Consider the following 27,064-nt stretch of genomic DNA (forward strand, 5'->3'; position numbering starts at 1 on the left):
GCGCGCCCGCACCCCTGCTGGCCTCTCTCCACGTGGCAAAGCCGGCCCCAGGAGACAGCGTCTCGGGCTACCACCGCACCCACCTTTCTTCTTCCTCGGTCCCCCCTTTGAGAGCGCGAACATGGCCACGGCCGAGAGCGTCGCCGCTCCAAACCCTCGATCCGTACCCCCTTTTAGCCCCTCTCCATGTCCACTCGCCTCTAGGGTTTCCCCTCTTCCCTCTCGCCGCCGCCGCCAGGTGAGGGAGCCCCCAGATTCACCGCGCCATCCACGTCCCGAGCGTTTCCGAGCGTGCGAGCTCGTCGCTGTCGTGTTCTTCGACCACCTCCACCCCGGCGATCGTGTCCGTCTTCCTCCCCGACGTCGACTACGTCCCCGCCATCCACTACTTCCCCTCGGGACGCCAAGACGGAGTCGTCTCCTTCCTCTTCTTCCCCGCGGTACCCGTAGGTGTTCGGTTGCCGTCGTGCTCGTCTCCGCCCTTCTCCCGGCCAACCGAGCACACGACAGTGCTCGTGGTAAGACCCTGTGCAGTCCCATGCCTTTCGCCCCCTCTTTTGCTTGCCGTAGCTGCTCCCGCGCCGTCCGCCCGAGTCGCCGCCGTCGGACCTCGTCTCCGGTGAGTGCTCCGCCCCCCATTGCCCCTGTGCGTGTGGCAGTCGTGTTCTCCTCTCGTTATAGCTTCGTCCCACGCCCTTAGATGCTCGCGTTGCTGTCTGCTTGGTCGCGTACGTCCGCGCCGTCGCCGCCTCTGTAGCTCATCGCCGGCATCGACTCCATTGTCGCTCGGTGCGCCTAGCAGTACTCGCGGGCGTAGGATCCTTTCGCGATCCTGTTGCGCCCTTCCGCCGACCCGTAGGGCCACCGGAGCAACTCCGGCGAGTCCCCGCCATGCTCGGTCGCCGCCGACCTCCTCCTCTGTTTTTCCCCTGCTCCCGCTCGCTTGCGTCACTGCCTTGTGGGCCTCAAGCCAGACCCACATGCCAGCCTCACTTCTCGCCAGGCCCACCGGCCAGCCGCACACTCGCACAGCCTCCTCTCACATGACAAGTGGGCCCCACGGGCCCACCTGTCATCTACACACCCCCTGTTTTACACCCATTTGGGAAGCTTGCCATTTTGGGACCTTCCAGTTCGGGCCTTTTCCTTATCTGGTAAGTCCAGATCGGGACGTTTCCATTTTGGGCATTTTCCTTTTCTGTCTATTTCCTTTTTAGGCAGTATTCAACTTATTGTGTTTGTGTTGATTTTTCTACAGCAACCCCAACATATTATATATGTTTTTGGGGTAGAAAAATCCAATGAATCCAGTGGTGGCCTTAGTTTCTGCATTTGAGCAAGTTCATGAACCTGTCTTTTTCCATAATGTTGTTGTTTTGTCTTCTATGTGTTTATTCATGCAATCTTGCTATGAGGTGGTTAAGCACCTGGTTAGCTTCATTTTCATGTATACTTCATGCTAGAACTTGTTCCATGCCATGACATGCCTTGTAGTGAGTTAATCAAGCTTGTAAAGATGCCATGTTGAATCTGTTTTTGTCATGTCCTGGAATTTCTCTAAGTCTGTAATCTGTTCATGTTTTTGCCATGTTCACATGCTTGCAAATGTATTTTCTGATCCCTTTTGGCTCAAGGTCACTAAGGGACTTTTGTTAAGTGGTTTGAGTAGCTTCATGCCATGCCTTGACTAGCCATGTTAAGTTCCTGTAGCATATAGTTTTCATGCTCCGAAATGTGCTACCTGATGTTACATTCCAGGCTTGTGTTAATTTCACTAAGTCTGAAACCTGTTTATCATTTGCACTTTTGCCATGCTTGTTTGAACCTGTTAATGGATGAATTATCCGTAGCTCAGTGTTCATCTTTTGTCAAGCATCATGAGTGGATCCCTGTCATGTATTTTGTTGTCATGTTTGAGTGTTGTAGCATATTTATCTTGATGCTTTTAGATGGCTACTTGCTGATTATCACAGACCGGTGCCCTATTTGTTTTGCTTGCCATTTCCAAACCGTGCATCCGATTCCGGTGATCTTTATATCGATTTCAACCGAAATCACCTCACCTTTCCAGTGGCACTCTTGGATTTCCAAGTTGAGGCCAGGTTAAACTATTCCTTGTCAAATCTTGCATATGCATCACATATCGCATCCCGCATAGCATACCATGTTTTCATCATGTTGTTCGAGCATTGCACGTGGTTGATTGTGTTCCTTTTGCTTGTTTGTCTTGTTTGGGTAGAGCCGGGAGACGAGTTTGCTAACGAGGAGCCCGTTGAGTTTGCTTACGAGGATCAAGCCAACTCTGACAACTTTGCAGGCAAGATGATCATACCCTCGAAATCACTTCTATCTTTGCTTGCTAGATGCTCGCTCTTTTGCTATGCCTATGCTATGATGCCTACCACTTTCTTATCATGCCTCCCAAATTGCCATGTCAAACCTCTAACCCACCATGTCCTAGCAAACCGTTGATTGGCTATGTTACCGCTTTGCTCAGCCCCACTTATAGCATTGCTAGTTGCAGGTGAAGATTTGGAGATCGTTCCTTGTTGGAACATTGTTTATTGTTGGGATATCACTATATTATCTTGTTATCTTAATGCATCTATATACTTGGTAAAGGTTGGAAGGCTCGGCCTTTTGCCTAGTGTTTTGTTCCACTCTTGCCGCCCTAGTTTCCGTCATATCGGTGTTATGTTCCCGGATTTTGCGTTCCTTACGCGGTTGGGTTATAATGGGAACCCCTTGACAGTTCGCCTTGAATAAAACTCTTCCATCAATGCCCAACATTGGTTTTACCATTTGCCACCTAACCTTTTTCCCTTGGGTTTCGCGGACTCAAGGGTCATCTTTATTTTAACCCCCCCCCCCCGGGCCAGTGCTTCTCTAAGTGTTGGTCCAACTGAGCGATGTCCGGGGCTACCAGGGGCAACTCTGGGCTGGCCTACCCGACGTCTAGCTCATCTGAGTGTGCCCTGAGAACGAGATATGTGCAGCTCCTATCGGGATTTGTCGGCACATTCGGGCGGTGTTCCTGGACTTGTTTTACCATTGTCGAGGTTGTCTTGTAGAACCGGGATACCAAGCCTGATCGGAATGTCTCGGGAGAAGGAATATCCTTCGTTGACCGTGAGAGCTTGTGATGGGCTAAGTTGGGACTCCCCTGCAGGGATTTGAACTTCCGAAAGCCGTGCCCGTGGATATGGGCAGATGGGAATTTGTTAATGTCCGGTTGTAGATAACATGAAACTTAACTTAATTAAAATGCATCAACCGTGTGTGTAACCGTGATGGTCTCTTCTCGGCGGAGTCCGGGAAGTGAACACGGTGTTGGAGTAATGTTTGACGTAGGTTGCTCTATAGTTCTTCGTTCGTGATTTGCCTTCTCTTCTCGCTCTCTTTTGCGAACATGTTAGCCACCATATATGCTAGTCGCTTGCTGCAGCTCCATATATTACCTTGCCTTACCTATAAGCTTAAATAGTCTTGATCGCGAGGGTGCGAGATTGCTGAGTCCCCGTGACTCATAGATTCCTTCCAAACCAGATGCAGGGACCGATGATACCGTTCCAGATGATGCGCTTGAGCTCAAGTGGGAGTTCGATGAAGCCTCTCGCCGTTACTATGTGTCTTTCCCAGATGATCAGTAGTGGTGCCCAGTTGGGGCGATCGGGGACCGTGTCGCAAGTTGGGTTGTTCTTTTATTTTGGTGCCGTAGTCGGACCATGAGTGTATTGGATGATTGTAATGTTATTCATGTATTTGTGTGACGTGGCGAGTGTAAGCCAACTATGTACCTTTTTCCCCTATTATCTATTTACATGGGTTGTTGTGAAGATTACCTTACTTGCGACTTTGCTTTCAATGCGATTATGCCTCTAAGTCGTGCTTCGACACGTAGGAGATATAGCCGCATCGAGGGCGTTACATTTGTCAACAACCCCCACTACATGTTTGCTATGGTGGACATCACCAACGATGTAAAGGCGCTCAAGAATTCGGGCATCACTTTCCAGAATCTTGTCAACATCCAGGGCCAATAAAAGACCTGGGGCAGAAAGGAGCATGAGAAGGACTCAATGGTTCACCTCATCAAGGCCATCATCGACCCCTACTACAAAGACATGAAGGATTCCTGCAACAAGGACAAGCGTGCCTGGAGAAACTCGACAAAGCTCACGTCGTGTACGCGGCCAAGGAGGCGTACACGAGCTATGACATGTACAGGTGGATCGTTGACATGAGGAAGTGCCTCCTTCCCCAAAATGGCCAGGGATCCAGCCGGAAGCAGAGCAATGGCAAGCGACGTTGCAACAATAAGTAGATGATTAGATCCTCGTTTCTCCTACTTTAGTATGCATGTAATTTCTTACTTTGGTGTGTGGAATTGTTATGTGTGTAGTCACCTGTGTAATTGTATGTTTAATTTGGTTATGCAATGTTGTCTTTTTAAGTATATATGTTGATGCTCTGTAGACAGAGCGTAGATGTTGTGCGGACAAAGAAAATCACATCGCACACAGACTAAACAATGGAACCCGTCGGTGATGTTTTAATCACTTACAATTGTATACCAGCAATCATTTGCTCACAACACACACGGCTTGTTAGCAGTAATCGTCTGCATTGTTATCGGTCTTCGCACACATTTCCGATTACAGACCTGTTTGCCGCGTATCACACACATCTTGTTAAGCTGAACCGTTTATGTTCTCTTGTCTCAAGGCAAACAGTTCATCCGAGTGAACCGCATGCCATATATCGCACACATCTTGATTTGGCCGGCCGTTTCTTTTGTGTTACCTAATCACAAACAGTTCATCCGAGTAAATCGTATGCTGTATATCGCACACACCTTCATCTGACTGCCCATTTCTTTTGTTCCTCCTCATCGCAAACAGTTAATTGAACTGAATCGTATGCCCTTCATCACACACACAACTAAAATCTGAACGTGTTTGATGCATCCTCCATCGCGAATGTTCTGCACCTTTTTATGGGTTTTTACATCATCGTTTGTGATTATTGCATCGCACACAGTTTTGTCGAAGGGTTTCCGATCGTAGTGTCGCGTTAGCAGCATCTTGCAGTAGTGATGGACTACTTTCCTGAACATATACTATATCACTACTAGGGAAAAGCTTATACACAGAGTCTTATCAGTAGCGCTTGTTGAAATGAGGCGCTACTGATACTTAGCAGTAGCACGTTCTAGATACAAGCGCTACAAGTAATTGCTTAGCAGTAGCGTGTTCTGCTGAACCGCATTGCCGTTATGGCCATCCCAGGCCCATCTGCCCATCCCCACTTAGCAGTAGCGTAGGTCTTGGACCGGTGCTACAGCTAACAACATTAGCAGTAGCGTTGGGCCGCTACCCGCGCTACTGCCAAGACCACCTTATCTTCCTCCTCCTCCTGCCTGACCTCTCACTCTCCCTCCTCACTCTCCATCTCCACTCTCTCTCCCACCCTCATCGGCATGCCCCACACTTCTCCGGCCGCCCTCCCCACGTGCGGCCACCTCCCCCGTGTCCGCCCTCCCTGGCGTCGGCCCTCCCCAATGCGCGACCGCCCTCCCCCTTGCCTGCCATCTCCATCCCCTTCTCGGCCCCAGGCTGCCTACTGTGAATACCTCCTTCTCCTCTCAATTCACCCAAAAGCTACGTATCTCTGGATGTGTTGGATGAATTCGCAAATGCAATATGTTCATATTTTTTACTAATTTTGTTCATATATGTGAACCCTAGGTGTTCATATATATGAGCCCATTTCATCATTAGAGCACTAAATAGGTTTTTTAGTACAATAGAATGTAGATATATGTAACCCTAGGTGTTCATATATATATATATGAGTAGATGAAATTAGGTTTTTTTTGTAATGCTTGGATAGGTAGATGGATAGACAGATGGATAAAACTTGGTTTTTCTAGTAATGCTTTGGATAGATAGATGGATGAATGGATAGCTTTTAGGGTTAGTAATACATTTTTTAGTAAAAAAACTAGTTTTAGTAAATGTAGGTCTTTTGAATCAGCATAAGAATGTTTAGTTGATAGCTTATAAGGTTTCACTAAGTCCTAAAATTAGGATAATAATGTTTTTGTTTATATTTTGTTTTTGAAGAAATCAAGGAGCCCTTGTATCATCCCCATCACCGACCCCCACCGACCTTGAGGTGAGAGCAGCCAAATCCCCATGTCGTTGATGTCGATGATGATGATGATGATGTAGCCAAATAGGATATGTGCTTGCCCAAGTGGCCTATGTTTGCAGGGAACACCTCCAAGTGGCCTATGTTTTGCCGGAGTGTAAATTAATTTCCGTTCTGGCAAATTTCAGGTGCTCGATATGTCCTTTTTAGCAAAGGTCATGCTGGATTTTTCCGTGATTTTTAGTATGAATTGTGCTAGAATGTAGGAAATATTGAGTGCCTTGGATTTGCCGGAAAGAGCATTAAACGGAATTTTGGGTTGACTTTAAGTCTGTTGGGGCTCCATACATGACAATCAAAAAATAGCGAGGGAGTGTCCACCATATATGATAGAAGAAGAATACCGACTGTTGTCGTTGGGGTCATTCTTCCTCTTCTTTCTCGTGATAGACCTTTTGGTAATGCACGGGAAGGAAGAGAAGAACGAGCATCACCGACAGTCACAAATGTCAGAGATGAAGAATCCCGACTGTTGTCGTGGGGGTCGCTTCTCCTTCGTTCCCGTGTGCTAGACAATTTGGTGTAATGCACTCGGGGACGAAGGGAGGAGCGACCATCACCGACGGTTGAATATAACAGAGGTAGTGCCCACCATATACACCATGTGAGTTGAGAGTTTTCAAGGAAGACTCAACAGATCGAAAGTCAACCCATGATGAATATTAATGATCGAATTTAGTTTTTGTAGTACATATATTGAAATTTAGAAGTTTAATCTTCGAATTATGAACACGAGAGATGTCTGATGATGATAGGATCCCGGAGTGCGATTACTCCTACGTTGACCGGGGTTTGTGCGACAGGTTTCCTCACCTACAAACTGGTAGATTTTTCACCGTGAAGCTGGACGATACCTTTGATGTTTGTACGGTATGCAACAACAAGCATTTCATCATAATTAATATCATCAGTTGTTCTTCTTTTGTGCAATGTGTAATTTCTTGATTTCTTTCAATTCGGTTAGTACATCCCGTGCCATGCAAGACCATATGTGTTGGAGAAGCTCGGTTTCAAAGACTTTGAGAATATGGAGACAAGGAGGGATCACTTAAGAACTAAACATGGTTATGCGTTTCTGGTTAAGCTGTATAATGCGGTCAATCACTCCCATTTCGGTTGCTCTAATTGGGAAGCTCTCTGCAAGGCATATGGATTTGACGAGGGTATGCAAATAACATTTGATATTCGTCCCAAAGATGATGATGATGATGATGATGATGATGATGATGATGATATCGACATTTGGGTGGATGTGGATATGCCTTCAGTTTTTCCTAAATGTGAGTTTGTCAAACTAATTTGTTAAGTTAAGTAATTTATATTGTTAATTTAAAATTTTTTGGTGTTCACCAGTACTAAACTTATTTATTTATAATTGTTAACTTATTTCTTATCTTCAAAAAATACTCGGAAGGCTGTAGACAGGACATACTACAGCTATGATTCCGAGCTTAATTGTGAGGAGAAAGGTTATCTTGTCTCATTCATAGATGATGTTGAGGCCTTTAAAACCAATCACTCTATCCTCCCAAATTTTACTGGATACGTGCCACTAGTCCATAAATTGCATGATGGTAACTTCATTGCCAAAAACTTGGTAAGATTTTGTTAATGATGGTAACTTCATTGCATACATTCTTCTTAAGTAAAGTACATTGCTAACTATATATGTTACTATTATGTTTTTTAACAGAGGCTCCTGAAGGAGGTTGTGCCTGACATGCCGTTTACCGAAGGTGATATGCATATGATTAGCTTATGAACAACTCCTTTGAAGGCTTACCACACTGCGTACTTGATTTCTTCAAATGATGGAAGGCCCAATATCAAAGAATGGAGCAAAGTGATGAATGCGCACACGCAACTAACTAGAGACAACATGAATGTGCACAAGCCACAAGTTGGAGATAGGTGTATCTCCATTCTCCATTATGGAGATAGACTAGTTTATCTATTTTATGGTATTTTACCTAGGAGAGAGGAGTAGGTCCTAGGTATTAAGAAAAATTAGTTAGTGTTGATTATGACTATGATGATGATGAGAAGTTTTTGTTATGTGCTACAATGTGTTAGAGTTGATGAGGAGGAGGAGGAGTTGTGATTATGAGTACTACGATGATGATGATGATGATGATGATGATGATGAGTTGTTATTATGACTAGTGACCAAGTTGTTATATGATGTCTCATGGACGAAAATGATGTTGAGGAGGAGTTGTTATATGACAATGATGTATTATGATGATAAGTTGTTAATGTTATTATTATTATTATGATGATGATGATGATGATGATGATGATGATAATGATGATGATGATAATGATAATGATAATGATGAGTTAATATATCATTGGGTGAAAGAACCGCGGATTAGTTTCAAGTGGATGGATCCAAAGTTAATCTGCGGTTCTTTCACCCAATGATGTAATAACAATCTCTAAATTGCTACTATATGAAAACTTGTATAATGGTGTATGAATATGACATAAAATAAAAAAGAAGTAGAATACGTAATAATAGTAGTAGTGCGGATTTAGCAGCGCTGCTAGTAACTACTAGTAGCACGTTCTTCAAACAGCGTTACTGCTAAGTAGGTATAGCAGTAGCGCAGGAAAACCAATGCTACTGCTAGCATTTAGTTGTAGCGCCGTAGCAGTAGCGTATATTGCTATATTTGGATAAAAGGTGCCACATGCAACATATACGTTAAAGGGGATTTCCCCCCTCTTCTTTCTATATTAGGAAAATTAATGATGTATTGTTCTTTCGGTTACTCTCATATTTCCATGAAATCATGGTTACATTATCTATTTAATTATAGTTTTTTGTCCTTTGATTTCAACTGTTGTACTGTTCTTTCAATTTCGCCCATATTTGCATGTTACCATATTCTTTAACAATCCTACCATTTTCTGTAGCACATCCCTTGCTATGCAACAACATCTGTAGTACAGAATCTTGCCCTTTACATAACTCAAGACTGCAGGGATGTCATACTAAACACAAACCATGGATTTACAATCCTTGCTTCTGTAAGACTTGATGAACGTGGTCACTCCTATTTTGGCACGAACCTTTGGACAGAAATTTCTAAGTTTTATGTACTGAAAGCTGGCACTAAAATTGCACTGCACATAAAAGAGCCTGGTCATGAGATATATGCTAATTTCCCCGACGATATCATTCGTCTAGACTTTGTTTGAAGTAAGTGTTCTTTTCAAGTATCTGCATGTTAACTTACCCAACAATATCAAAGGAATTGCATGGTGTTTAAGCAACCAATTGTTATTTCATTTTCTTACTATATTCCTACCTACTAACTTCTAGTTACCAATACATTTTTCTTTTGCCCTGTTTTAACTAAATATTCCCTGTACTCCCACTTCTATCAGAAAGCGCCATTGTCGAGGAGACTCCGGAGGTGGAGAACGAGGCTGCCAACAAGCGGAAGTGGGTCGAGCCAGATCCGCAAGCGACTCCAGTAGGCCTATACTTCATCAGCATCCTCCCCGATGATATGTTGATAGTCATCATCTCCCTCCTCCCAATCAAATATGGGGCGCGGACAACTGTCCTTTCCTAGCGGTGGCGCCCCTATGGCACTCCACCCATCTCGACCTTATCGACGCCCATGAGCTCTTCCATGGCTATCGCAAAAGCTTGGATGCGTTCTCTCGGATCCTCGGTAGTCACCATCGCCCAATCAGAGGCCTTAGCATGGGCAAAAGTTCCGTTCCAACGGCAAGGACCGAGCCAAGCTTGATGAGTGGTTCCGATCCCCCGCCCTAGATCAGCTCAAGGATCTCAGTTTTAATGATGGGCATATGCGCTTGCTGCCAACATCCGCGCTCCGCTTCGCGCCCATGCTGCGTCTCGCCAAGTTCATGAACTGCCACCCCCCCTTAATGATGCGCCCGCTCTTTTTCTACCACGACATAAGCACCTCAAGCTCGTCACCGTCTGCATCCCAAAGGATGACATGGAGCGCCTTCTTTGCGGTTGTACTGCACTCGAATACCTTCATCTTCAGTCGAACAATGGGTTGAGTAGCTTCCACATCACCTCCATGACTCTCCGGACTATTTATGTGTGTTGCTCGTGCTGCAACAAGAGATCACAAAAGGTGTACCCCAATATGGTCACTGAGGACACACCTTCACTTGAGATATTACTTGTAGTTGATCAACATGGTCCAACAAGAATCAATGTCATTTATGCGCCAAAATTGACAGTGATGGGCTACTCGCCTGTCAAATACTCTGAACTTGTTATTGGATCCACACTCGTTCAGGTACAACAATCACCTTCTACCTCTCCTTCTTGATATCAACATTATTTCTAATTTTGAAGATGTATGTTCGTCTGTCATCCACAAAATGATTTCGACAAGCTTGACCCCGAATCTGCGCACAGTGAAGGTATTGGCACTAGAATCTATCAGTCCCAACCTGGACCAAGTTGTCAGTTTCCTGAGATGCTTTCCGTGACTGGAGAAGCTACATATCAAGGTGATGTTCCTTTCTTGTTAAATGTTAACCATAAGGGAGTACAATTTTTGGCACCTTTTCCCATGTTTACAATGACAATATACTATGATTTCTGAATGAATTTTGGAGGATTTCAGTGCATACATGTTTTCCACCCATATTGGTTGCTTGATTCATATGGTTACAATCCATAAGAATTTCTCCTTTGCATTCATCTGTAATAGTTTTCTTAGGGATTTTTTCATCCACTCCAACCTCTTGTGAAGAAGGCTACATTTTTCTAGATTGTAATCAAATGCCCATGTTAATCATGTCAGATCGAAGATGGCACGTTAGTGCATTTTACAAATCCTACAAACCAATTAGGCATGTAGTAGTGTTCAAAACTGCATGTAAGCACTAACATGTTCTCTTCTTTTGCAGATAATATTGGGACCGGTGGTGGATAATGTGATAGAATATAACAATCACATTGAATGCCTAGATCTGCATCTCTTAGAAATTACTTTGAACTCCTACCGAGGGACCTTACCGGAGATTATATTCGCCAGGTTCTTTGTTGTCATAGAAAGGGTGCTGAAGGTAATGAGGTTTTTCCTACATTTATTTCGCAAAAAAGAATGGTTTGTTGATCAGCATCGGCGGCTGCGGCGGAATGGAAAAGGCTCCGAAAAAGCTGAATTTCATTTTGGAACTTCAGATGACAGAGTAATCGAAAGTCATCGTGTCAACCCCATACATGACTTGTCAGTGGTTGGTCCCTTTGCAGAAATGACGAGGTTTTGAAACCAGCCTTACTAGTGGTAATATTAGTTTGAACCTCTCTTATATCCATGTTTAGCTGATTAGATCGGCGTTTGTAGCTGAATGGGCTGAATTTCATTCTAATATCAGTTTGACCCTTGTAATCTTCGAATTTGAGCCATATAACTATTTGAACCTTGTAATATTTCGGGCTTTTGTGGTACAATCATTGAAATGGCATCGTATGAGACTCTTATATTGGTAGTACTATTTTAACCTTAATATGCAATGGACTTAGATTTTATTAACCATTCTCGAATGTGTTTCCCTTGTCGATCTCATAGCACACGATCTGTATAGCTAACTCGACTGCGATCTTCGACATTATTGCACACAGTTGGTTTCTTCAATCGTATGCCCTGTAGAGCGCAGAATTAATTATCGCACTTGGGTGTCCATCATCACCCTTCTATGTAACTTTGACCTCATCACCCACGGGTAAACTTATGATCGAAGTCATTCCACGCACTTCTTTTTGCAAAGCTTTTTGCCAATAAACACCCACATTTGCCCCTCCCCTAGCCGACGCGTGGCCAAACTAGGCGGGCGGGAAGCTTGCGCGGTTGTGCGTGGTAAACTGCGCGGTTGCGCAGGAACAAGCTCACCAACGGTACATTTGGCGCCTCTTTGAGCCTACATGTGGTCAAACGAAACGTGTGTGGGGTGCTCAAGCGTGCACTGGAATCCTCCGCTATGAACGCGGTGACAAGACGTGATGATTATAGGCCGACCGGCCCCCATTTATTACAGCGGCCATTCTACCCTTGTGTCTCTTCAACCTTTCGATCATGCCCCAGTATTGCAAGAAGCACACCCATGACGATGAATTCTTAGATGGTATCCTGTGCGGCTCCAATGCCGCTCCGAGCGGCTGCCAATGATGAGCAACAGTTCACAATGCATGTCGTGGTGGACACCCACAGAAGGTTCATAGAGCTCTCGGTGGTGTACACCAACAACCGATCTGGGTGGAGCACTCCATCCACATCATGGAGTTGTTGCTTGCTAAGGAGAAGTACAAGGTGGTCGGGTTCGACCTTGAGTACACACGCGCTCGTGTCGGGTCTCGTCCCAAGGTCGTCGTCGCCCAGATGTGCGTGCACAATCATGTCCTGGTCTACCACTACTGCCTAGCCACAAGGCCTTGCGAGCGTTTCGCCGGGTTTGTCGACAGCCCCCACTACATGTTCGCTACGATGGACATCACCAACGATATAAAGGTGCTCAAGAATTCGGGCATCACCTGCTAGAATCTTGTCGACATCCAGGGCCAATACAAGATTTAGGGCAGCAAGAAGCATGAGAAGGACTCACTGGTTCACCTCGCCGAGGCCATCATCGACCCCTACTACAGAGACATGAAGGATTCCTGCAACAAGGACAAGCGTGCCTGGTACTCGCCCTGCATGGGGAAACTCGACAAAGCTCACGTCGTGTATGCGGCCAAGGAGGCATACACGAGCTATGAGATGTACATGCGGATCGTTGACATGAGGAAGTGCCTCCTTCCCCAAAATGGCCGGGGATCCATCCGGAAGCAGAGCAATGGCAAGCATCGTCACAACAAGAAGTAGATGGTTAGATGCTCGTTTCTCCTAGTTTAGTATGCATGTAATTGCTTATTTTGGTGTGTGAAAATGTTATGTGTGTAATCACTTATGTAATTGTATGCTTAATTTGGTTATGCAATATTGTTCTTATAAGTATATATGTTGATATTCTGTAGACAGAGCATAGATGTTGTGCGGACAGAGCAAATCACATCGCACACGGACTAAATAATGGAACCCGTCGGTGATGATTTCATCAATCGCTCATAATTGTATAGCAGCGATCGCTTGCTCACAACACACACGGCTTGTTAACAGGAATTGTTTGTGTTGTTATCGGTCTTCCCACACATTTCTGATAACTGACCTGTTTACCGTGTATCACACACATCTTGTTAAGATGAACCGTTTTTATTGTGTTGTATAATCGCAAACAGTTCATCCGAGTAAACTATATGCCGTATATCACGCACACCTTGATCTGGCTGACTGTTTCTGTTGTGTTGCCTAATCACAAACAGTTCATCCAAGTGAAATGTATGATGTATATTGCACACACCTTATGTCGAACCATTTCTGCTGTTATGCTCATCGCAAATAGTTCATTCGACTGAATTGTATGCTACCCATTGCACACACAACTACAATCTGGTTCGTGTTTGATGTCTCCGCCATCACAAACGTTTTGCATCTTTTTTGACGGTTTTATTACATCACCTTTTGCGACTAATGCATCGCACACAGTTTCGTCGAAGGGTCTCTGATTGTAGTGTCGCGTTAGCAGCATCCTGCAGTAGTGTGTTGTCCCTAATCATTAACACATCATTCTTCAAGGGTTTGAGCACACTGATTCTCACCCAAACACGATAAAAATTCCCAGTAAAATCATGAGACTAAGATTCAGCATATAGAACTTCACCTACTTGCCGAAAAAGGCTTTCGCCCCGCTTTATAAATAAAGCAAACCACCACAGCCAAACGGTGCACATAAGTTCACCCACCCACCCACACACACAGTCGCACGAACACGGAGTACGAATCGGTTCTGTTGAGGGCACGGCTCAACAAGCCCAAAAGAAAAAAAGAAAAAGACGACTGCGGGACAACCGCATTGTCAAGGGGGTGCTAATCTGGCTCGGGCGGTGGAGGAGGGAGCGGTGGCGCCAAGCGGAGAGCCACCAGTTGAGTACCCCTGCAATCTACATGCTGCAAGCAATGCAATGACTCAGCCAAAGCAACAAAACTGGACGTGATGACTACTCTATGACTCTATGTTAGTTGCTCATCTCAAACTTCAGCACCCTACTCGTTCCCCATCTAGTTAGTAGGTGGGCTGGCTCCCAGACATGCCTCTGTCATCCATCCTTGCACCTGAGAACTTCTACAGGGACTTCCTTGATGTTGCGATCACTTGCACAAAACTCATGAAGAAGAATAACTTCTCTGCTTGCGACCTGCTCACCAGAACTGGGATAAAACCAGATAACAAGAAACTGAAGATTAGCTGGAGTACCAACAATGCCATGTCTTTCTTCAAACAACAAAATGCATACTGTATCAGATAAAAAACAACATGGTACTAACTCTGTTTCTAAATGTAAGACGTTGAACTGCAAAAACGTGTTGCATTTAGGAACAGAGGATGTACAACTTAAGTGACTGATTATTATGTACTAATCAGAATACCAAGAAATTAAGGCCATAGTGAACCGGACGCTGCAAGATGTATATCCATCTAACACTGAAAAGTGAAAATACTAATCCAGAATTATCATTACCCATAGAACTTCAACAAAAAATAAAAGGTCACCGGGTTAGGCGTAACCACCAACAGATAAATAAATCTTTTCCTCATATACATTCACGACAACTGGATGATACCTTCAGATGATTCAATTAAGATTTGCAATTATCGTGTCCTGAGAAGTACGAAATGGCAGTCTGGACATAGAAAAAATTGTCGTCTGAACCTATAAAATAGTTTACAGACTTACAAGTATATATTTTTTGTATAGTTTGGCATATTTTCTGTGCTTAAAACCATCAACATGACCTCTTTTTTGTGATCTGCAATGCATTTTTCCTGCCAAAGAGAAGGAATATTCTTAAAGCTATTACAAGCAAACTATGAAACAAAATAGTTACTAGATTTCTAATGATTTGAGCTTATTAGAACTGGCATAAAAAGGGGTCTTAAATATTGCTATGTAGAACTATCAAAAGTTGGTACCTGCAAGCTTCGGAAGTTTTTCAATTGAAGTTGACATCAAGATGAAGGCAATACCTAACCCTGAGTTCAGGAAACAAACATTACTTTATTCACTGAATTGAAACAACTGTGTACACAACCTTTAGTTCAGAACCCTTACAGATGTGAAATATTAAAGTTCAGCTCTATCAACATTCCAATGAACTCTGGCAAGAAGTTTCCAAAGCAAATAGCTATCAAAACCTCCAATCCAGAGTTACACCTGTACAGCTGGATATGTCCATTCTGTATGTCCAACAAGAAGCTATCAGAACTTCGGAAAATATGTAATGAATTCAAAGATATAGCTAAAATAATAGATGTCTAAAACAAACATAGGTCTCTGCATACACATATTTGTCCGTGTGTTACATCTTACAATCAATCAGAATATCAAATGACTAAAGCAAGTACAGGACTATCATAGCACATAAAAGGAATGCAAAGACAGTATTAAAACTTACCCGTCCATTCGCAAATGAGTGGACAAAAAAATTCCGTACGAACAGAAAAGCATCAAAGTAAGTATTGTTGTATCCACCCTTTTTCTTCTTGAAGTTTTTTTAAGAACAATTTTGAACTTTATATTGTTGTGCCAGTGAGGATTCATCGCAATTCAGGAATGGAACAATGCATCAATGAAAAGCAGCTTCTCTGCCTGGTCCAACTTATCATAAAAGATCTTCAGCTGAATAACCATATTTATTCTGTTCATAGAGGGGACATATGAACAATGCGTCAGAAGACGAAGCTTATATGTCTTCCGCAGCACTCTCCTACTCAAGAAACCAGGGTTTTCAAGAAGCCATATAAGGTGATCCAAATATGCTGGCAAGTAACCATCCAAGACAAAATTGTTTCTGATTAAACCAGCTAGATCAGCTAAGTTTCTTCTAATTAATCCTCGATTTGATCTCACTAAATTTGTGGCATAGGCATGAACCTTGCCCTCGTGCACATAGAAGTCAGCGAGTGTCAGCTCTCCTGCCCAACAGTAGCCCCTAGCTATGGTCTCTACCACTTCCTTGGTCAGTGTTTCAAGGATCGAGCAACCTTCATCAGTAAACTCAGGTCTTAAACTATTGTTGTGAGGTAGCTGAGTTTGCATTAGTACTTGCTCAATATCTTCGATATAGTCAGAAAGCATTATCTGACCACCCCGAATCCTGGCCCGGATGTTGACTGTTGAATCCTTACATATTCCATAATCGGTCAATACAGATTCAGGATTGATAATTCTGCCCCTGTACTCCATGTAGTGCTTTGCAGGATCAAAAAGCATCCTCTTTGCAATTAAATCCATCAGATGACATGAAGGGTTATTTAAATCGATCAGTACTGGTACTGTTTTCCCCTCAAGGCTCTTCACAAAAATCTGAACATCAATGTTTGAAAAATGTGGTTGGACCCTTCCCCGGACCCTGCGCAACCGGGAGCGACGTGCACCGGGCTGCCTTTTGTTTATGTTTGAACGAGTAACCAGCTTTGGCTTCTTCCCGCTGCCCTGATTGAGTGGGCTAGTAGTATCTTGACTACCCTGGACATTCAGCACATCAGTTTGTTTCCTGGTTGGAAGGTACTTAGCATTTACAGCAGCTTCATGCCTTTCTGCTTGTTTATCCGGTCTTATAATCAATGCCCTCAGCTTAACAAATGCATTCATTTTTTTTTTTGACGCGTCAACGGCAGGCTTACGCCTGCCTGAACTTTTATTGCCAACCGTCGGGGTGTTACAGATCTCAGGGAGAACAGAGAGTACAGGGGGGTTAAGGAGGGAATAAAATTACATGTAGCGGGGGGCTAAATTCTCCCGGCAAGGTGGAACAACATGGAGCCCCAGTCCCTGAGTTGAATTTGTTTTTGAATATTATTACAGCGGTGGGACCAAAGTTTAAGATCTTCCGCAGAGGAGCTTGCCACATCATGAAGCCCAAGATGTATGTTCCGAAAGACCTTGGCGTTCCGTCGCTTCCAGATATTCCAAAGAACGGCCAGAAGAACAGTTGATCTAGTTTTGTTGTGCCATTCGCCTTCCCAAGCTTGGAGCAGCCCCTGTGGCGCACTTGGACAGAGGCTGTCTAGCTCCCCCCAAAGAGGAGCAAGGTGCTGACATTCGAAAAGGAGGTGGTTGATGGATTCACAGTGGTCGCAGAAGGGGCATGCGGCTGAAGTAGCAATGCCCCGTCTGACCCGACGTTCATTCGTGAAGAGGCAGTCCTTGCGGGCAAGCCAGAGGTAGAGTCGGCATTTATTTGGGGCGTAGTTTCGCCAGATGGCCGGGGCTAGCGTGTCCGTGGGCTTTGTCCTCCAAACCGCATGGTAAGCAAGCTTAGCGGTGAAAGGTTTCTCAGCGCCCCTTGTAGTTCTCATGTCAGCCACCTGCATATTTAAGTTCACCGTGGCCAATATAGTGCGTAGTTCAAGCAGTTCGCATTCGGCTGCGTGAGACAGCCTAGGTGTTAGATCCAAGGTGAGGTCGTTCGAGGTCAAAGCGCGTGCCACTGATGTGTGGACTCGATTGGAGTGTGAAAACAGAGCCGGAAATTGAAGGGCTAGGGTTTGAGCTGAGCCAGGGAGCCAAAGGTCAAGCCAAAAGGAGGTAGTGGATCCATTACCGACGCTGACCCGGGTGGTGTCCCGGAAGAGGGCGAGGCCTTTCATAATGTCTTTCCAAATCGGGGTATGCTGGTTGTCCAACATGCCTACATCGTTAGCGGTCGACCATCCGTATTTGGTGATCAAGTACCTAGTCTCTCCCGAGATTTGCTCGTCGTGTAACTTGGAAATATGTTTGAGAAGAAGACACATGTTCATGTGGGGTAGAGAGAGGAAACCAAGGCCCCCATTGGCGATGGGAGCACAAACGAGGTCCCAAGCGACCTTGCAGTTGCCGCCTGAGGTAGATTCCTGACCAGACCAAAAGAAGGCCCTGCAGCGTTTCTCGATTTCCTGGATGGTTCCAGCAGGTAGAAGAAGGACACTTATGGCATAGATTGGCAGGGCGCGTAGAACGGAGCGGACCAGGATGGCCCTCCCGGCCAAGGAGAGCAAAAGGCCCCTCCACCCAGCAAGACGGTGATCGACCTTGTCAATGATGAAGAAGAAGTCAGCCAGGTTTAGCTTGTGAGTGGATAGAGGCAAGCCCAAGTACGATTGCGGGAAGGTGGCAACTGGGCAGCCCAGGATTGTGGCAAGGCTAGTCGAGAGATTTGGGTCGACGTGGATCAGGGCAAAGGTGCTTTTATGGAAATTGATTTTCAGCCCAGTGGCCTCAGAAAATTGTAGCAGAATATTTTGCATTCATTAAGCATGTCTTTCCCAGATTCTGCATACCAGTGGTAACATGGCTATCCCGATCAGCATACCCAGATGCATGGCCAACTGCATCATTGCCGCACAACATTCCGCGCTCATCCTCAGAACTGGAGGTTAGAGAAAACATAAACAGTCAAACAAGAAGCAATTAACAAGAAACTGAACATTAGCAGGAGTACCAACAATCATATGTATTTCTTCAAACAGACTGAACATTTTAAACAGTAAAGCTCTATCAGGTTAAGAAAAACTACACGGTATATCTCTATGTGACAGAATATGTACTAACCGAAACTCTAACAAATGAAGGCTCATAGTAATTTTAACCAGGCCTCTGAAAGATGTTAGGCTTGTATAAATATCCATCCAACATTGAAATTCTTAAACCAGAATTACACTTATATCAATCCAAACTTTAAACATTTTTTGCCAGGTTAACAAGAAAGCTATATCAGATTGTTAATCTTTCTTGGAACAACAACTGAACAGTGTTAACAAGAAAGTTCCATCAGATAAACAAAACAATAGCATCTGAAGTGACTGATTATGTACTATAGAAACTCTTTGAATTAAACACAATCCATGGAAAGATGTTAGATTTGTACTTAACAATCCAGAATTATACTTAACAATCCAAACTTCAAACATATTTTGCCTGGTTAGGCGTTTCAAGGCACCTAACCACCTACAGACCAAAAAATCTATACACTAGCATAGTATGAGATGATAATATCATCATAACTTGGTCAGTGATACTGATACACTGCCAAGGTGAATAGAGTTTGCGCTCGACGGCCTCGACATCAGATACATATTCCAATATGGTATCCTTACCAAAAAAGAAAAACTAACAGTTTCAATCAATGGCACAGGGTTCTGGTCCATATCAGGCTATCAGTACACACTCCAATTAAGCTGATACCTTCAGACGATTAAATTAAGCTTGCAATTATCATGCCCTGACAAGTACGAAATGCTAGTCTGAACCCAGAAAAAAAAATTGTAGTCTGAACCTGAACCTATAAAGTAGTTTATAAGATTAAATATAAATTCCTGAAGTCTGACATATTTTTTGTGTTTAAAACCTTCATTTTTGTAACCTGCAATGCCGATTTTTGCAGATTAGGAATACTCCTAAAGCTTTGTAGAAGCAAACTATGAAACAAAATACTTACTGGATTTCTAAAGGTAAGAACTTAATGGAACAGGCATAAAAGAACAGCCTTAGAAATTGCTGTGTAGAACTATCAGAACTCGGTACCTGGGATTCATGAACGGTTCTACATGAAGAATCGCCTTAAAGCTCACATGTCCTCTCGTTTTAGAAAGAGCATTGGTGAATCTCTTCAGTTGAATGGTTAGTACAGGTGGCAGCGTAGTAACCAATTGTATTTGAAAACCACCAGTCCCATGTTTCTGCTCAATTTGGTTTACTTCTGCTTGTTGTGCGCTATGATCATCCAGATTTACCTGCTTCCCACTGCCTTGATTTTGGTCGCTGGTATCCTGACTATCATGGGTACTCAACAGGTCAGTCTGTTAGGAACTAGGTGCAGCTTCCTGAACACCTTCCTGACTTTCAGGTTTTTTATTGGTAGTGCTGCAAGAGGCTGAGTTCCTTTCATCATAGCTCATCCCTGAACTGATTTCTTCACTAATTATGTTTTCAGAAAGAATAACTTGATGATGTGCATCTGAACCATGTGGTTGTCTACTTGGAGAAGTACATTCTACCGACAAGCTATTCAAATCATTAGATCGCTCACTTGGGCATGTTTTCCTGTCTGATAGTTCAGTCTGGTCTCCTTCAATTGTCGGATTTACATTGGTACTTGCTTTCATCGGTTCATCATTTTCACTTCCATTTGTTCTCAGCAGCTCAACAACCTTGGAACAGTTATCACATTTCCATCGCATTGGACAATAGCAAAGAAGTGTCAAGCAGTCCTCGAGCGATGCAACAGAGTTCGTATGTACTGCCTCATCATCAGTAATATCACTGCTCTGAGCTATCCCCTTGTCTTCTGTAGTACTCCAAATGGATAAAAGGGGATGTATCTAGATGTATTTTAGTTCTAGATACATCTTTTTTTATCCATTTTGATGACAAGTATTTTTGGACGGAGGGAGTAGGTTCTACTGAGTAAGTTTTCTCCTTGGCTTCTATATCAACAAGTGGAGGTGGACCAGTATCTTCTGGACTGTGATGATCTACTATTGATTCGTCCATTCCTTCAGTGTCATCAAACAAGTTAGGAATGAAATCAAGAACTTTTATTGGCACTTCAACGATCTCTCGTGGGACATCATTCTTCTGAGTCTGCGAACGACTGTGTGCAACATCCTCCACTTCAGTAGAATCTGCAGATTCAAGCATAGAGGGATTTAGCTTTATCTGCATTAGCAAGATCATGCAACCAGAAACCCTCATCCTTTGCATATTTTAACCACCACATTCTAAGATCTCTTTTCTCGACAATAACCATACACGCTTAAGTTAACCAACCATTTTGAGCAACACTTATTTTATGAAGGTAAGGACTCAAGACCCTGAGCTATCTTCAAATGTCAATTCGAACTACAGTACTACACTATAACAAACACTTGCCATGCTAAGACTGTTGAAACATCCAGCTCAATTTTTCGTAGCCACCCCGAAGGCTTTTCTGCTAATTCTTTAATCCATATGTAAAATGGCCTTAACAATTTTCTCTGCTTAGCTATCACCAGAGCTCCATTCCCAAAAGTGTCATCTGTTCCCGTGTTCAGAAAAATAGCTAGCTTGTATTAGATCTCACTATTCCACACCTGCGGGCCTGTTCCACATTCTATGTTTTAAGTTAGCTAGAGGAGCACATAGACTTACCAACTTGAAAAAGGATTGGGTATTTTCTCCATGGCCTCATCTCCAAATTCTGAACCAGGAAACTGAGAATCACAGCCTTCCGCAATTGTTTGAATCTTTTCTCCATCAGTCTTGTCGGCTTGTTGGAATAGTTCCTTACGAGTCTTCGTCGGAGATCCACCGTTTCTGGTCATTGGTGGTAACGTAACACTTCTGGCTGGGCAATCCTTTGATGGCGGTGCCAGTTGGAGCTCATCAAATTGCAGATCCAAAACTGATTTAGTTGAGCAACTTATGCAGCATAAGGTCTGACGCAGCCAGCCCCCGAAAATGGAATTGCCAATTGGACTAAACTCTGCACCCCAATGAAATTTGTTTAGGTCCTTCGTCTCCTCCTCCAAAGCAGTGCGCAAAGATGTAAGAAACTCTTGGCTGTCCTGCATATAAGAGCCCTTGAACTGTGGATTAAACAACTGCGTACCTTCCAATAGCATCTGAGGATCCAGCGCGCGCCTGGCAACATTTGTGCTGCTTGTCTCCACAAACAATTGCTTCAGGTGCAGACCAATGCTCCCCAGCCAAGCACCCGGTCCTAAAATCGTTGTCCTCAGTTCACCGGGCGCAAGGAGGCACTGCAGCAGTGCATTCATGTAGCATGTGTTTCCAAGATTCGGCAACCCTCTGATAACACAGCCATTCCCATTAGCATACCCAGACGCATCATTGCCGGTCACTATTTCCCACAAATCCTTTGCATAACTCTCGGCCACCGTTCCCCACTCATCCCATCCATTGCTGGCCCACATTGCCCGCTCAACCCTTTTATTTCTGGCCAGAGCTGCCCACTCATCATCGCTCAGCTTGTCCTGACCGAGCTTCAGAACGTGCCCACACTCGAAGCAGTAGCCCTTATACGGTTCATCGTACCACAGAGCAACCCAATGGTAGTCCCTGGTGGCGTGCCGGCGAGCGTGTCCCTGCGGATTTTCCATATCCCCCTTCTCCACGGTGCAGAAAGTAGAGGTGCACTCCGTGCACACCATCAACCCAGCAGCAGCTCCCCTCCAGGTGCAGGTGGTCGTGCACGGGAAATTCTCGCACTCTGGGGGCTTCTCGGCGGTCTTGATATCACGCACCATATCATCCAGCTCCTCTCTGTCCTTGAACAAGTGCTTGCACGACCCGATGTCGTATGTCGGTACGTGCAGTCGCTGGTCTCCTCCAGCGGCGCCTCGGACGCAGGCGAGTGCCCAAGCCGCAGGTCCAGGTGCGGGTATTTCTGCGTGTTCTCAGGGTTCTGCGGGTTCTTGCCCCCCGTCTTGCACCCATCCTTTGCAATGCCGGACACCGATCCCCAGCCATCCTTTGCAACGCTATCCCCCGGCATCTGCTGATTTTTTTTTTCATTTCTGGCCGCCACTGCATAGTCATCTTCGCTCCGGTCACTGAGCCTCATACCGCGCGCACACAAGAAGCAGTATCCCAAATTAGGTTCATCGCACCACTGAGCAACCCAATGCGTGTTCTCGCCGGCGTGCCAGAGGGCATGTTCCTGCGGACTTTCCCTGTTCACCGGCCACCCAGAGCAGAAGAATCTGGAGCAGTCTATGCACTTCATCATCCCTTCGTTGCCCTTGCAGGTCGTCTTGCACTTACTAAGATGGCACCTCCGGCGCCGGCGCACCCCCAGCTGCTCCGTCAGATAATACACGTGCATATCCAGGAGTTCGCGGTCAGAGCGTATGTGCTCGCACCGCCCGGCGTCGCCGGTACTGTCGCTGCTGGTCCCCGCCTCCGCTTCCCCGGACGATGGCCACTCGTCGCTCGACTCCGTCGGAGACGCAGGCGCGTCGCTGCATCCTGGACCAGCCAGCGGATCCAGGCGCGGGGATTTCTGCGGGCTGTCGGACGCCCCCTCCGCCCTCTCCCTCTTCTCCCCTCTACCATCACGCCTGTCGCCTGGAAACTGAGTAAGAAACAACAAGAATGAGTCAAGTGAATTCTGAACCCCCAAACCAGAACCGTACGGACAAGAGATTGAACCAAGGACGAGAAACAAACAGACGAAATTTGCTGAAGCCAAAACCCTGAAGAATCGCAGCTAGCATCAAGAGTTAGCAGGGCCATGAAATTTGCTAAAGCAAAAACTCTGAAAAATCGGAGAACGAGAAAAAACTCCACCAACAAGTCGAGAAGAAATCGAACATTCCGCTAGCGAGCATCAAGAGTTAGCAGCGCCATGAACTTTCCTGAAGCAAAAATCCCGAAGAATCGGAAAACGAGAAAAAACTTCACCAACAAGTCGAGAAGAAATCCAACACTCCGTTAGCGAGCATCAACCATCAAGAGCTTCGCAACTTAATTACGGCCGAAAAGCAACCGAGAACGCCAACGAGGCGGAGGACAAGGAAAACCTCCGCCGTCAACACACGAAGAATCCCAGCATTGCCGCGGAGAAACACACAAGAGCGGCGCCGCGGATCCGATTCGGGGACCGAGAGACAAACCCACCAGTCCACGCACCCAGCGACGCGGCGGAGCGGGATTCGGGGGGAGGCGAGGCTTACCAGGAGACGTCGAGGGAGAGGGCCTCGGAGGTAGAACCCGAGCAGCCGGAGGAGGCGTCCGCGACCGCGACGAGGCCGAGAGAGGGTGGAGGTGGAGGGAGGTGGGGAGGAGCGGGAGGCGGTTTCGCTGGTCGGGGAGGGACGGTGGCGCCGGGGCTGGCTGAGGAACTGTTGCGGCCGTGCTTGGGGTTTGGACCCCTTGACGGCGCTAACCCTCCTTTTAGGAAGACCACGAGTCCTGCTATAACGGTGCAGAGTTTATATGCTTTGTGGATGGCACGGAATAACGCGCAAGACGGGAAGAGGATTGAGGAAGCCGCCGACACGGCTGGCATGGTAAGGAGACTCAGGCTGGTCATAGTGGAGAGTAACTTAGACTAGTAACATACATATGTTACTAGTCTATGTTACTACCTTCATAGTGGGTAGTGTCATAGGTGTGGTAATATAGTTGCATTCATTTATTACTTTGTAGACTCATTATGCATTGGAAACTGCTATGTGATGGTAACATATTATGTTACTCTATTTGCCTCTCTCCTCATTAATTACTTGCCACATCACCAATTTTGCTTATGTGACATCTATGTTACTACCTATGTTACTCCCACTATGACCAGCCTCATGGAGGAGTGGCAGAACGTTAGGCCTCCTTTGATTCATCCAAGATAGAAATGTTATAGAAATAGAAAAAAATCATAGAAAGTGAGATGCCATGCATCTCAATTTATATATAAAAAAAGATATTATTTGATGTATAGGATAGGAATTTTTTTATTGAGTCTTAGCTAATGTTTCTTTTCCTTCAAAATGTAAAGGATCGATTATTATCCTACATAGGAATAGGAATCCATTCATACAAACCAAAGGGCTTTAAAGAAAATTTTTCTTTGCAAATCCTATCCTATAAAAATCATATGAAATTCCAACAAACCAAAGGAGGCCTTAATGGCAGAGCAAGCAAAATTCCGCAAGCAACCCCGGTCCAGAAGTGGAGCGTCCCAGAGGAAGGGTGGATAAAGGCGAATGTTGATGGTGCAACTACTAAGGGAAGGGAGAAGGGGGCCGGTGGTGTGGTATTCAGGAACGAGGAAGGAGCTTTCGTCGGTGCAGCGTGCCAGTACTATCCTATGGGTGGAGACCCAGCGATGTTGGAGCTCCAGGCTTGCAAGAGGGCAGTGCAGCTAGCGGGGGAGCTAAACTTCGCGAAACTGCACATTGAGATGGACTGCCAAGAGGTGGTACGCAAACTACAGAGGGAGGAGAATGATTTATCAGCGTTGGGACCTTTGATCAAGGAGGTGAAACCCATGCTGGCGACAAGGGAATGGAAGGTGTCCTGGGTTAGGAGGACGGCGAACGACGCAGCGCATGGGCTAGCTAAGGAGGGAGTAGCTAATAACCTTTGCAAAGTTTGGGTCAATGAACCCCCATATTGTATTTTGCACATTATCTCGGCAAAATTTCCTGCCTTCTATGAATAAATAGAGACATGGTAGATTTCAAAAAAAAAGGAAAACCACGAGTCCGTGAATGCAAGTGGCAGCGGGTCAGGCCCGCTGGGCCTAGTCCCGGAGACCCGTGCATGTCTAACTTGATCTCAACTTTTCTTAATGAGCCAAACCATTCTAATAGCTGACATGGAATCTAGTAGAAGTCAACACTCAGAATAGTTAGCCTACTAGTCACCATTTGCCAACTTATTACTAAATCTAACTTGCCTGATTTTGAAAGTGTTCAATTTATACTCTTGAAGGGCCTATAAATATGTTTATCTAATACAATATACTAGAAACCACTACTTTTATAGTAATATTAGTTAGACAACACTTCTAGAGATCTCTACAACGATATATTTAATAATATCAAAATATACCAACAGATGTTCATATATCAGTCTAATTTTCTTTTCTAGTTCAAAAAATTTGCATCTGTGTTCTTTTAATTGCATGCGCACCCCTGCTTATTTTTTTTTCTCAGCCTTTCTAAAACTTGTTTTCAAAAGGGCTCAACTCATCAGAGTGACCAACATTTAAGTTTTACTTTACTGATCATTCTCGCATAATTCATGCTTGAATTAGTTGTGCCTAATCCATCGCCTTATTTCGTCATGATAATGTATTGATTTTGGGAACTTTTTCTTAGAATATGTAATCTTGAGAATAAAGATACTTTGAACTAAAACCACGACACTTATTTTGGATAAGAGGGAGCAGAAAACAATGTTTTCTAGATTTTTTAGCTACTATCTTAGGAAGAACGATAGAAAAAAAATAGATACAAGTTCCCGTTGTTGATTGACCCAGTGTTGAGATTCCAACTGTCTACCCAGTTTGTGTGGCAAACTAGCAGCAATAGATTTTGTGGTGTTTCTTTTAAGTGGAGGCAAAAGTTTTATCTCATATACTAGTTAAGGAGGGGAAAGAGTTTTGTTACAACACACCTTTACAACCAAAAGCATTACTCCCCCAAAAATTATGTTCCCTAACTTCTTAGCTCCCACTTTGACCCGAGGTAATGCCTCTTTTTAAATCAAATTTAAAAGAATGGGAGGTGGACGCTCTTCTGACGGAAGACACGTGTATTCTCTCATTCTAAATTTTCCAACTCACAAGCATAGTGAGAGAAGCCATTGCCTTTTGATGAGGAATGTTGGCACCCGAAGAGTTGATCCACCAATCTTGCATGGAGTTTTTCAAGTGCCATGGAGAGGTATCAATATTCCCAATATGAATCCAATCATTGACGAGGCTCCAAAGTTGAAGCGTGAAGCGACACTTGTAGAAAATATGTGGTCCAGATTCTTGTTCTCTCATGCAAAGTGGGCATAGGCCACAATTTGGCCACCCTCTCTTTGCCAACCGGTCGGCCGTCCAAATCATATCTTGTATTACTAGCCATACGAAGAATTTGGCCTGGGGGCAAACCTTCCACACCGCTTGGTCCATAGGGGAGAGAGTGTTCCCTAAACTTTTGTGCCTTTAAGTGGATGTCGCACAGTAGTGGCCACTAACAATGTGCTTCCAAAGAATGT

General features: G+C 44.7%; 1 long non-coding RNA gene and 1 pseudogene across 1 annotated transcript; both read right to left on the reverse strand.

Annotated features, from left to right (window-relative positions):
• Positions 1-15,049: 15,049 nt before the first annotated feature.
• Positions 15,050-15,539, reverse strand: LOC119328098. The gene is made up of 3 exons (XR_005158837.1): positions 15,425-15,539; positions 15,286-15,345; positions 15,050-15,138 (listed from the first exon to the last, which is right to left on the reverse strand). It is a non-coding gene; the product is annotated as an uncharacterized LOC119328098 (long non-coding RNA).
• Positions 15,540-16,876: 1,337 nt separating this feature from the next.
• On the reverse strand, positions 16,877-24,365 carry LOC119333444 (annotated as a pseudogene).
• Positions 24,366-27,064: the final 2,699 nt, after the last annotated feature.

This window comes from Triticum dicoccoides, chromosome 7A, assembly GCF_002162155.2.
Source record: "Triticum dicoccoides isolate Atlit2015 ecotype Zavitan chromosome 7A, WEW_v2.0, whole genome shotgun sequence".
Classification (NCBI taxonomy): domain Eukaryota; kingdom Viridiplantae; phylum Streptophyta; class Magnoliopsida; order Poales; family Poaceae; genus Triticum; species Triticum dicoccoides.